Source organism: Hyperolius riggenbachi, chromosome 11 (assembly GCF_040937935.1).
Source record: "Hyperolius riggenbachi isolate aHypRig1 chromosome 11, aHypRig1.pri, whole genome shotgun sequence".
NCBI classification, from domain to species: domain Eukaryota; kingdom Metazoa; phylum Chordata; class Amphibia; order Anura; family Hyperoliidae; genus Hyperolius; species Hyperolius riggenbachi.
In genome coordinates this window covers 230126031-230139422 of record NC_090656.1, presented here as the reverse complement: position 1 = coordinate 230139422, position 13392 = coordinate 230126031, and the positions used below count along the sequence as shown (strand labels likewise).

The window sequence follows — 13392 nt, the reverse complement described above, 5'->3', positions numbered from 1 at the left end:
TACCGCATTGTTTTATGATTTGCTTATGATTGTTGATTTGCTAGCTAGGTTGTAAATAACCGTTTCTTCCTTCTAGGATTAGCTAGTACCAGATTTCCTGTGCGAAATCGATAACTTCGTTTCTCGATTATAAATACAATTCGAGATTGCATCATATAGGGACCCAGTAACCTTTCTTTAACGTCACATTGCTCACAGTCTTTAAGCCGTCGGAAGTGACTATTCCCCGAACGGTGACTTGAGCGTGTTGAACGTGATTGGGCTGGCTACCGTATTATGATAGCGGGAGTCTCTTTCCTCCCTGAACTTGAGAGAGTGGTGGCAGTCTACTTTATTTACCCGATTTCCAGCGCGAAATCGATATTTTTAGTTTACCGATTGTATATACAATCAGAATTGTACATGTATGGGCACCTCCAACCAATCTTAACCGTTTACTACGCACACAGTGAATTTGCCTCCAGCAGTCTCTAGTGCATGAGACCTGCATGGCAACAGTGGCCTAGTAATACGGGATTGGTGGATGTTTGTCCCATTACATATTGTCGGCAGCTGCGCGACCAATCTTTATTGTCAGTCTGTTCACCGTACTTCCTGCGTATGCTAACGGGAGCAGATTAGACGGGATTGGCACGCTCTGTCGCCCTTTTCTTTCTTACCTCTGACGATCCAGCAACCGGTCTCGTTGTCCGTCTGCGCCCGTACAATGTGACAATCCAGCCCCGCGATCCCGTCGAGATCTGCTCCCGTTAGCGTACGCAGGAAGTACGGGCGCAGACGGACAACGAGACCGGTTGCTGGATCGTCAAAGGTAAGAAAGAAAAGGGCGACAGAGCGTGCCAATCCCGTCTAATCTGCTCCCGTTAGCATACGCAGGAAGTACGGTGAACAGACTGACAATAAAGATTGGTCGCGCAGCTGCCGACAATATGTAATGGGACAAACATCCACCAATCCCGTATTACTAGGCCACTGTTGCCATGCAGGTCTCATGCACTAGAGACTGCTGGAGGCAAATTCACTGTGTGCGTAGTAAACGGTTAAGATTGGTTGGAGGTGCCCATACATGTACAATTCTGATTGTATATACAATCGGTAAACTAAAAATATCGATTTCGCGCTGGAAATCGGGTAAATAAAGTAGACTGCCACCACTCTCTCAAGTTCAGGGAGGAAAGAGACTCCCGCTATCATAATACGGTAGCCAGCCCAATCACGTTCAACACGCTCAAGTCACCGTTCGGGGAATAGTCACTTCCGACGGCTTAAAGACTGTGAGCAATGTGACGTTAAAGAAAGGTTACTGGGTCCCTATATGATGCAATCTCGAATTGTATTTATAATCGAGAAACGAAGTTATCGATTTCGCACAGGAAATCTGGTACTAGCTAATCCTAGAAGGAAGAAACGGTTATTTACAACCTAGCTAGCAAATCAACAATCATAAGCAAATCATAAAACAATGCGGTAGTATGACTGACTCTTCAGAGGGCAGATTCGTTATAGCAGCAATCAGATGACCAGAAAAGGCACACAACTGAACGATAAAATCGTTAGTTTATTTCTAAACTACATACACACAGCTTATTTTAGAACAGATTGATTGGACAGAGAGAAGAGAGGAAGAGAAACAGAATGTCTGAATATACAGTTTAAATACCGTTATTGGTAGTCCATGCGGCAATCGCAAGTCTTTGGCGAAAGTCCCAAAATGGCGGTTACCATGCGGCCAACAGGCCTTTGTTAGGAAGTTCAAAGATGGAGGTTGGCCCGTGTCCCTGCGGGCTGCCAGGATGTTACTAGGCATCAGATTGAAGGTAAAGGACACTGGACTTTTGGATCATGTCAGTTTTGTTCCTCACTGTAGGTGGGAGGAGTTATGACACATACAAGTCCAGCCTTGCAATTTGAATAAGGCAATGCCCCCTTAGGCAGGGAGAGGTTTTGGGCCAATTCATATTTTGCCCGCTCTCAGCATGCCCGTAGGTAATATCAAGAACCCGAATGAATATTCACAATCAGCGTAAGTGTGTGAATCTGCTAATACCAAACACGAGGAGTCTGGATCGCTAATAGCACCGTCCCCCCCTTTCACCTTACTGGCACTGGTTCCGAAAGATCCAGAGGGCTGAAAATCTCTCAGGACCAGTGTCATGTGGAATCTAATAAACTCCGTGAATTTGAGGGAACTACGATCTTGGGAACACCAGAAATATTACCAAATTGTGCCTATTTATTAAATACAGTTTCTACAGTTTGGTTGAATCTTTGGGTGCCCAGATGGCGTGAGAAGGATCCTTCCTGTCTCCTTTCAACTCAGGCCACAAGGCAGCTAGGTGTCGGACTCCTGGTGGGTCGGTGCCGATCAGGCTGGAGAAAGCTACAATTTATGAGCTTCTATCAACTGATATCTACCCTTCACCTGATGGATGAGGTCATAAACACCTCAGGGGGTCCCCTGTGCTGGCAGAGAATCTTTTCAACAGGAGGCTAATTAACTGACCATGAAAAGATTTCTCCAGCCCTTTGGTGAAGGGAAAAAAAAGTGTATTTAGACCAAAAACTGTCAGTTTGGGTGGTTTGCGAAGAACTAGCGTTGGTAACTCCATGACGCATTCGATATGTCATATCGACGGCGTCACATCTCCCCCCTTTACAAGATTGGGGAAGGAGCGGTTAGCAGGACCTTGACTGAAGCAATACCAACTTGTTACTTGGGCTCAGTACAGCGGGGCAGCCTGGGTTCCACATGACCTTGGGGGTCGCCCTTTTTGTGTTGGTCAGTGGTTTAGCCAGGAGGCTACAGGGCTTCGCAAACGTCCTGTAGTATCCCGCTGTTCCCAGAGAGGCCTGTACCTCTGTCATGACAATCTGATATGCGTCTGGTTCAACGGTCAGATTGTCAGCTGACAGCTGTCCTAGTACCAGGGATGAGTGATCGCAGTGTTGCTCCCAAGTCGGGGGGAACACAGGGATGTCATCCGGGTACGTGACTGTACAACCGTGCTTGCTTTTCCACAGGTCGTTCCACGCCTGGAGAAAGTTGGCTTGGGCATCCATCATGCCAAAAGACATCCGCATCGAGGCGTTTAAGTCCAAGGGCAGGGTGAATGTGGATTCCAGGCGTGCCTTGGGCACGGTTGGAATCTGCCAGTATCCGTAGCTCCGATCTATGATCGTTAGGTAGTTGGCGGATGCCAGCCAATCCAACAGATCACCGAGGGGAGTCATGGGATACGCAACGGTTATTGGGATGTCGTCCGGCATCCTATAGGCCTCACAGAACATGGTGGTCTGTGAGCTAGAGGATTTTCGGAGGACAGCCATCTGTAACATCTCCTCATACTTCATCTTCACTTTTGCTTGCACCTCCGGAGAGGCGCTGTAGGGGATCTGCCATAAGGGCTTGTGAGTCCCCGGGTCCCTTCTGTGAACTGCTGTATCCTGCCCAGGGTTGCTGCGAAGATTTCGCTGTGGGGGCGCAGTGCGCTTCAGCGAGGCTTTCGGGGAGTACGAGAGGTGGGGGGTGACTTTCACATCATCCGCCAATTCTCGTGTGGGAGCTATCAAGCCTGGCAGGGGACCTGTGTCTTCCGGTTCTAATTGGCCGTGCTCTCCCAGAACTAACTGCGTTCTGTCTGACTGGGCTTCTAACAGATCCACATGGACCGTGCTTTCACCTGGGGTGTCAGTTACATGGGGAATGGGCTCACTGGAGTAGTTACCATTCTCCCTGTACACCTGTAGTGGAGCTTCCACTGCTGGCGGCTTAGCGGTCTGGCCACTAAGCGCACGCAGGTTGGAGTCGCTCTGTAGTATCCTCACGGATGTGGGACTACAAATCTCAGCCAGCTGCCTAGTGCGATCTGAGGTCAGCTGCTGAAAATCAAACTCTCTGGGGTCAGAGCTGACAGGAATGCCTGCAGGCTCTGAGCTCAGGTTAACAGTACTGTGTGTGTCTGTCTGCACAGGTACACTACAATAAACATCACCTTTTGGGTACATCAAAATCACGTCAATATTGACATTGGTCTGAAGGTCAGAGATATCAGGGGAAGTCGAGACTTCTCCAGATAGTCCTGAGTCCAGACTGCCGGTGACACTGAAGGCGTCACCCAGCGTACTCTCACAAACATGCACAACATTATCAAAAGCATTTGCATAACATGATATGTCATTTTTAGCATGAGTGTCTCCCGCCTGAAAGTCAGAATTGTCAGAGGGAATCCCTGCTGTCAGCTCTGAATTCATGCGGCTGGCCATAGAGTATGTAATGGCCAAAGAATGTACAGCGTTTCTATCACAATTATCACTGACACATGCAATTTCATTAGTAATAACAGGTGCAGAAAGAGATAAAAGACAGTCAGTTGCTGGTACATGTAAATCTGAGGGTACCTCCCGCCCAGCGGCGTTAGGTACAGTAGCATTAGCAGGTAAGGGTTTGACATCTCCCTGTTTTCCCAAAGGCTTGTACAGTACCTGGTGGTCAGGGAGTCCTGCTGGGAACTCCTGCATATCAGCAGAAAATTCCGAAGGGCACACAAGCATGCCTAGATCAGTGCCAAGCACAGGAGGAGAGGGAATCTCAGCAACAGCCCGCTCTGGAAAACCCACCCCCCATCCGGCCTTCTCGGGACCTGGGATAACAGGGTTGTGGTGGTTGGGCCTGACGTCAGTCAGGGTGAGGAGCTTTTGTGGGAGAATATCTTCCTCTGTGGCAAGGTCGGAACAGACCAAGGAAACATCTGCTTCTGGAGCACTGGAGCAAAAGATGATCTGGTTGTCCACTGGAGCACTGTGACGATTTCCGGAACCGTAGAGCATCTCTGACACGCTGACAGGCAGTGCAGAGGGTGATGCAGGTGACGGATCAGGGTTGCTAGCCATCTTCAGGCTAGGGACGGTCGTTCTTTTCCTCTTGGGACAGAAGAACTGTATGTGGCCAGTCAAGCCACAAAGGTTACACGTGCGAATGGCAGGTGTGTCAGACTGGGATGCAGCAATAGCAGCAGCTGCAGGTCTCAGTGGCACAAAGCTCACCGGACCAGGAGGAGCGAATGCAGTAGGCTTACCTCCGTCCAAGTCTTGGGACAGTGTTCTGTGACTGTCCAGCACAAGGGTTCTTTGGCTGTCAGGTACAGGAACCTGATGGTACGCCCTCTCAGAGGTGCGCACAGGAAAGTCTCGTTCCGTGCCCTCTTCCATGGCAGGAAGTTTGACTGTGGGGGTCACGGGTAGAGGTTCGCATCTCTCCACCGAAACACATAGTGAAGAGTGCTGATTTGATTGGGTTAGCTGGGCCAACTCCAATTCACGCTGGAGCCGTAGCTCTTCGATCTGGAGATCCCGCTGGCGCAGACACTCTCGGTGCTCCTGGTATCTGCACAATTCCTCGCCGGTCAGGCTTGCCAACTCCAATTCCCGCTGGAGTCGTCGCTCCTTGGCCTGGAGTTCAAACTGGCGCAGCCACTCTTGGTGCTCTGCTTCACGCTGGCGCTCCTCTGCCTCCTACTGGAGCATCTCTGCCTCATGCTGGCACTGACATTCTCGGAACTCCTGGTACAAGCGCAGATCCTCGCCGGTCAGGTTTGCCAACCACTCCGGGGGTATCAGGATTGCAGGGAATAGAGGCATTAAGCAAGGTGGCGACAAGGATTCCATCTCTGGGGTTATGCCACCAGCTCAGCCTTGCTTGTGCTGCAAGCAGCAATGCCGTACGATTCGCAGAGGGCATGCAAGCTAGGAACTGACCAATTCTGGTGAAACTGAACTGAATCAGACATTCAGAAGAGAAGAGTACAAGAAAGAGTAGGATATAGCAAAGAAAAAGTTAGGAAATGTAGACCAATCTATTGCTATCAATGTGTACCGTTTTGTGCCCAGAACTTCGGTTCTGCAAGACAGGATACTTAATGACCATTGTCTTATTGTTCTGGTTGCAAAGACTGAGTTTGTCAGATCTTTGCGCTCTGATTTCCCAAAAGCTGGCTATGCCTGGTTTTGGGGTGTGCTATCACCACCACTGCCCACCAATGTGACAATCCAGCCCCGCGATCTCGTTGTCCGTCTGCGCCCGTACTTCCTGCGTACGCTAACGGGAGCAGATCTCGATGGGATCGTGGGGCTGGATTGTCACAGAACCCACTACAAATCGCTAGCGTTTTTAATTAGCGTTTTGAAAGCGATTTCATGAGCATTTTCCTGCGCTTTTGGGAGCGATTTTAAAAAGTGTAAGCTTTTTGCCAGCGATTGTGCAGCGATTTGCGATTAGGGATTTTAAGTCTGATTGATCCTTTCAATGTATCATAATTTTTTTTTACAGTTTGCAGTAATTTAAAAGCGCACTCAAATCGCTATGTGTAGCGATTCATGAGCGATTTGCCAGCGCTTAAATACTTTACATTGAAGCGCAAATGCTCCCAAAATGCTGCATGTCCTGCAATTGTGATTTTGCTGATCGCAATCGCTACTGTGGAATTTGTTACATATATTTACATTGGCAGAGCGTTTAGGGAAATTGCTAGCGATTTGAAGCTCTCTCTACGCTCAAAAAATCACTCTAGTGGGTTCCTGCCCTCATTACAGTTGTCCTTTCATGGACCACTATTGCAAAAATCATTACATTTTAAAATACATGTAAATATATTCAAATAAGAAGTACATTTCTTATAGAGTAACATGAGCCATGAATTACTCTTCTCCTATGTTGCTATTACGTACCGTAAGTAGTAGATATCTGACAGAACCGACAGGTTTTGTAGTACCCCATCTCCTCATGGGGGATTCTCAGGGATTTTTTTTATTTTCAAATGCACTTAGCAAATGGCGATTAGTCTGTCCAACTGCCAAAAAAGTATGCAGCAAGCAGAAAGGCCGGCCAGGATCTTTGTATATATCCTTTTCAGCAGGGGCATAACTAGAAATCACTGGGCCCCCCCCCCGCAAAACTTTGGATGGACAGATGCAGTCATTAGAACCATTGTGCAGAGAGCAGAAAGCTTTTTCTCTCCGCACCCTTAGTTGTCAATCTCTCAGGACAGGATAATAAACTCCTCCCCCCACGGGGCCCCCTGCGGCTTCTGCCCCCCCTCCCCTGCAGCTGCATCCCTTACAGGGTCTATTGTTACGCCCCTGCTTTTCAGACAGTGTCTTCTTAAAGAATACATTCATAGCTTATTTTACTATGGAAGAAACCTACTTCTTATTTGTATGCATTTCTGTGTTTTACATTTTACATTTTTTGCTGGAGTTGTCCTTTAAGCCTGTAGTGATCATTACAGGGAAATGCTGATGCAGCGATACTGAGCCAATAAGGAGTTATGTGTACACACATTGCTGTTGTTATGAGCCGCGGTGTTATTTGGCGATTGGAACGCCTCAGCGGGTCATGTGATCACAGACAATTGCTGACAGTGCGATAGCATGTGAATTACCTGCCATCCGACCTAGAAGTCACATGGTGAAAACGCTTACAGCTTGAATGAAGTTTTTTTCTCTTCTTTTTGGCTGGGCCTCTTGCTTGGAATGAAACACCCGGAGATATGTGCTGCAGACAGATTAATAACAGCTCTGAAAAGAAGGTTTGGATCGCGTCCTGCTGGCAGCGGCCCGCTCTCTGTGCTTCGCCTCATATTTATTAGCGCTGTCAATAGTCAGAGCCATGTGGGTGTATTTAAAGGAACAATCCCATTAGCCTTCCTTATGGGACATTTTTGCGGGTGGTCGCAGAATAGGAAGAGACGTGCATGTCATCGGCGTGGTGACATCATGAAAGAGGCTTAACACGTCTCACCGCCGGCCTAATCAAACCAAGCTGGAGACTCTCCGATCAGACCGGCGGCAAAACGTGCTGAATTCTGAGCAGGCATTAGGCGATCGTCACCTGAGCTGACCGCGATTGTTGGACCAGGAAGAATCCAAGGCTTGTACAAGTCTGACCATCAGATCAAAAGTCCTCTGTAATGTTTTATTTTTTTTGTTTTGTTTTGTTTTTAGAGTAATCTTTGCTGACTTTTAATATATACAGGTTTTTTTAATACATTTTGCACCAACGTTTAGTTCCTTTTCTCCTCCTCCTCAGTGTCCAGCTGCTCACCCCCTTCCTTATATAGTATACAGCCACGCCTCTCTACTACGAAATGCCAGTCGCCATAGGCTAGCCGTCAGCGGAAGATGTGGCTTCTCCTCCTTGCATGCCCATGTGACTGAAAGGGGGGGGGGGGGGGGGTGTTTTAGACTCACTGGGAGTAGGCAAAGTATTTCCAAAGTCCTTATTTTGCAAGACCGGCTTTAAAAAAAAAAAAAAAGTAACATTTAACCACTTCACCTTGAAGGGTTTTTTCCCTTAAAAAACAGAGTAAATATCACCTGTCAGCGTTCTTTCCATTCATTATCCTATAAACAGGGGCGTAGCAATAGGGGGTGAAGAGGTAGCAACTGCATTGGGGCCCTTGGGCCAGAGGGGCCTCGAGGGGCCCTCCCTCAACTGTAGTATTAGCTCTCTATTGGTTCTGTGCTCATAATAATCACTTCTATGGATACTTTGAATAGTGGTAATCATTAACAAACTGTTCCCCATCCCCTTCTTGCACCTCTGACGTAGTTTCCATTGGCAGGTTTTGGTGCGACATATCAATTGTTATGTATAGAGTGCTTGGGGGCCTAACGTAAAACTTGCATCAGGGCCCACGGCTCCTTAGCTGCGCCACTGCCTATAACTTTATTATTACTTATCACAATGAAACAATATATATCTTGGGTTTATCTTGGGCACTAGTTAGGCTTTCATTGAGGGGTACTTTTTGCTAAGAATTATTTTATTCTAGCTGAGTTTTAACAGGAAAAATAAGAAAAAAATGGGAAAAAAATCATTATTTCTCAGTTTTCCGCCATTATAGTTTTAGATTACCGTAATACTTGCTACCGTAATTAAAATCCACTCATTTTATTTGCCCATTCCTCCCGGTTATTGCAACATTTAAAATATTTCCCTAGTACAATGTATGGCGCCCATATTTTATTTGGAAATAAAGGTGCCTTTTTTCAGTTTTGAGTCCATCACTAATTACTAGGGATGGTCGCTGGATTCAGCGGAATTCTAAATTCCGCGATTCCGGACGGAATTGGGCCAATTCCGGCGGTCGGAACGAATATAGCTCTAAAACGGAATTCCACGGAAATTTTTTTAATTTTTCGCGGAATTCAAATTTATTTCCTCAACTATCTATTTTCTCCCTTCCCTGAGGAGGGTCTCATCTTCCAGGTAATTGTAGTATTTCAAAAGCCAGCTTACATACCGTGGCTGGGAATTGAACCCAGGTCTCAGTGTGTGGTAGGTAACTCACTTAACCACTATACCACCAACACTTCATGCTGAAGCCAGCCTAGCATGTACCATTTATGATCAATCCAAGAGAAAAATTAGGTTGCTTAAGGATTTGTAGCATGTCAAAAGCCAACTCACATTGGCTGGGAATTGAACCCAGGCTGGGCTGGGAATTGAACCCAGGTCTCAGTGTGTGGTAGGTAACTCACTTAACCACTATACCACCACCAACACTACATGCTGAAGCCAGCCTAGCATGTACCATTATGATCAATACAAGAGAAAAATTAGGTTGCTTAAAGATTTGTAGCATGTCACAAGCCAACTCACATTGGCTGGGAATTGAACCCAGGCTGGGCTGGGAATTGAACCCAGGTCTCAGTGTGTGGTAGGTAACTCACTTAACCACTATACCACCAACACTACATGCTGAAACCAGCCTAGCGTGTACCATTGTGATATACCCAAGAGAAAAATGAGCTCTCTCTCTCTCTCTCTCTAGGACTTGATGCCATTGAACTGAATTTTCAGCTTAAAACCATCAATGGATACCGGCAGAATTCCACAGGCAATTTCGGAATTCCGCCAGATTGAAAAAGCAATTCCGTTCCGACCAAACGGAACAGAATGACCAATTTCCACCTAAAAATCCCAGAAAATACAATTCTGCGGAAAGCGGTGACCATCCCTACTAGAGAGAGAAAGAGAGAGAGAGAGAGAGGGAGAGAGAGAGATGAATCTACCTGGCTATCTGGGGTTCTCTTCGGACAACTGTTAAAAAGGCAAGGCCATGCCTGGCTACAAATCCTTAAGCAAGCTAATTTTTCTCTTGGATTGATCATAATGGTACATGCTAGGCTGGCTTCAGCATGTAGTGTTGGTGGTATAGTGGTTAAGCGAGTTACCTACCACACACTGAGACCTGGGTTCAATTCCCAGCCCAGCATGGGTTCAATTCCCAGCCAATTTGAGTTGGCTTTTGACATGCTACAAATCCTTAAGCAACCTAATTTTTCTCTTGGATTGATCATAATGGTACATGCTAGGCTGGCTTCAGCATGTAGTGTTGGTGGTGGTATAGTGGTTAAGTGAGTTACCTACCACACACTGAGACTTGGGTTCAATTTCCAGCCGTGGTATGTAAGCTGGCTTTTGAAATACTACCATTCCCTGGAAGATGAGACCCTCCTCCCTCCAGGAGGAAGGAGGAAATAGTTAATAGGGACTATGGGCCACCATATAGGATAAACAAGGATACTTTAGTGATTTTTTCAATTTTTCAGACAGAATCCGGAATTCCGCGGAATTTTGTACAAATCCGGCGGAATTTTCATAGCGACGGAATTTAACACTGACGGAATCCGTTATTTCCGGCGGAACGGAATTTGCTCTTTCCGATCAGCCCTACTAATTACAAGCCCACAATTTAAAAAGTAACAGTAATATACCTTCTTGACATACAACTGTGTTCCTATTCATTGATCTGCCGCCTTGCAATCGACGGCAGTAACAAGCGCGGGAGCGCGCAGGGGAAGGGGGGGCGAGGATGAGCGCGTGTCAGCAAGGGACGTAGATACTCATCCCGGGGGGGGGGGGGGAGTGTTTAAAGGACACCTGAAGTAAGAGGGCTATGGATGAGGCTATATTTATTCCCTTTTAAACAATACCAGTTTCCTGGCAACCCTACTGATCTATTTGGCTGCAGTAGTGTCTGAATAATCATATTGCGATGCACCACATTACGCATGAAAGTCTCCATAGATTTTCAGTGACTTTAGTGGCCTCTTGCAGTAAAATTGCTTACCGCAGCACCATAGTGTGAAAGGGCCCTCAGTGTACATTATAAAAGTGTAAAATACATAATAAGGTTATCTTGCATTATTGATCAGATAAATCTGCAGTGTGCCTACTGCCTGCTTTCATGGAAGCAAAGGGTTAACATCCCATGTTTACATATTAAAGGGACACTGAGCACCTTTTAAAAACACAATTTGCATTTACCTGGGGCTTCCTCTAGCCCACCATAGGCCAAGAGGTCCCCTGGCGTCCTCCTGGCTTCTCACCCAGTCCTGCTGGCGGCTCCATTAAGAGGTGAGTTCGGCTGGAAGTCGCCAGCATGCATCCCCGCCCAGCATGCTATGTGTCATCACGCCAGCCAGCGTGAGAGTCCTGCGCATGCACGGTTCTCTAACTCTGAACCGCGCATGCGCAGGGCTCTCACGCCGGCCGCGTTATGATGCGTAGCAGACAGCGTGATGACACATAGCGTGCATGGCAGGGAAGCGTACTGGCGACTTCAGGCTGAACTCGCCGATTAACGGAGCCGCCTGCGAGACCAGGAGAGGGGCCAGGAGGACGCCAAGGGGACCTTGCAGCCTACGGTGTGCTGGAGGAGGCACCAGGTAAGAGCAAATTGTGCTTTTCAAAGGTGCTCAGTATCCCTTTAACTGTGTCTGCCAAGGACTGACAAATGTCTGTGCTGACGTAGCTGAGAGATCAAATTACACTTGTGATTACTTGAAGAAGAGGGGGAATTACACATGCTCTTCTCTCTAAAAACAAACAGGGTGCATTTCTCTCTGTTTTCCTTGTGTCCTGGGCAAGAGTTCAGGTCCATTTAAAGATGTCGCCATATGATAGATTTCAGAATGTAAATCAGGCACAGGAAATAATTTACAAACACTGAGTAAATAATGTATGAATGAATATTGTAAAAAATAAGACTTTTTTTCATTACATTATTTTCACTACAGTTCCTGTTTCAGTCTAAGAACCCAGCTACCGTGTGGCTGATTTAGTAGGACGTCTCCGGAAACCCTCCAACATCATCATAAATGGCAAACTGGGACTGGAATGGCTGACAATTTCTAATACAGGTGGAACTTGAAAAATTAGAATATCGTGCTAAAGTTCATTTATTTCAGTTCTTCAACTTAAAAGGTGAAAGAAATATATGAAATAGATTCATAACATGCAAAGCCAGATATTTCAAGCCTCCGTTTGTTATAATTTTGATGATTATGGCTTACAGCTTATGAGAACCCCGAAATCAAAATCTCAGCCCATTAAAATACAGTAACACCTTGGATTGAGAGTAACTGGGTTTAAAGGGACTCCGAGCACCTCTCATGGGTGTGTCTTTAAGCCAGACAACTTCCAACAAAGTCGTGCTATGACCCCCCCTGGAGGAGCCTCTTGCAATGGCCATGCGTGTCACTTCCTCTTCCTGCTTCATTCAGTGATGCACTTCTCTAATAGAGAAGACAGGGGTGACCCGGAAGTTATAACATAGCCAAGTAGCCGCAATTTTTAAATTGAAATAAAACAAAAACTATTTGGTGTAGAACGGCGATTCAATGAAATCAGCATCAAACGGCATCAAATGAAAGAGGAGAGCACAAGCTACAGAAAAGTATGCATCTTTAAAGAGACTCCGTAACAAAAATTGCATCCTGTTTTTTATCATCCTACAAGTTCAAAAAGCTATTCTAATGTGTTCTGGCTTACTGCAGCACTTTCTGCTATCACTGTCTCTGTAATAAATCAATGTATCTTTCCCCTGTCAGACTTGTCAGCCTGTGTCTGGAAGGCTGCCAAGTTCTTCAGTGTTGTGGTTCTGCTATGAACTCCCCCTTCCAGGTCCCTCTATGCACACTGCCTGTGTGTTATTTAGGATTAGAGCAGCTTCTCTCTTCTCTCTTATCTTTTACAAGCTGCTGGATAAATCGTCCTCTGAGCTGGCTGGGCTTTCACATACTGAAGAATTACAGACAAGGGCAAAGCTGTTTGCAGGAAGAAAAGAGCAGCCTGAAACTTCAGTGCATGAGAACAGGGGGAAAGAAACACACAAATGATCTCTTGAGATTCAAAAGGAAGGCTGTATACAGCCTGCTTGTGTATGGATGTATTTTCTATGTGTGGACATACTGTACATCAACCTACTTCCTGTTTTGGTGGCCATTTTGTTTGTTTATAAACAAACTTTTTAAAACTGTTTTTAACCACTTTTAATGCGGCGAGGAGCGGCAAAATTGTGTCAGAGGGTAATAGGAGATGTCCCCTAA

At 46.4% G+C, this 13392-nt stretch overlaps 1 long non-coding RNA gene across 2 annotated transcripts in view; it reads left to right on the top strand.

The window, feature by feature from the left end:
* LOC137538701 (uncharacterized) overlaps positions 1-12225 on the top strand; it is a 104299-nt gene extending 92074 nt beyond the window's left edge. For both annotated transcript variants that reach the window (XR_011024856.1, XR_011024857.1), the window contains exon 3: positions 12082-12225. This is a non-coding gene — a long non-coding RNA (uncharacterized lncRNA). The remainder of the gene's footprint in view (positions 1-12081) is intronic.
* Positions 12226-13392: the final 1167 nt, after the last annotated feature.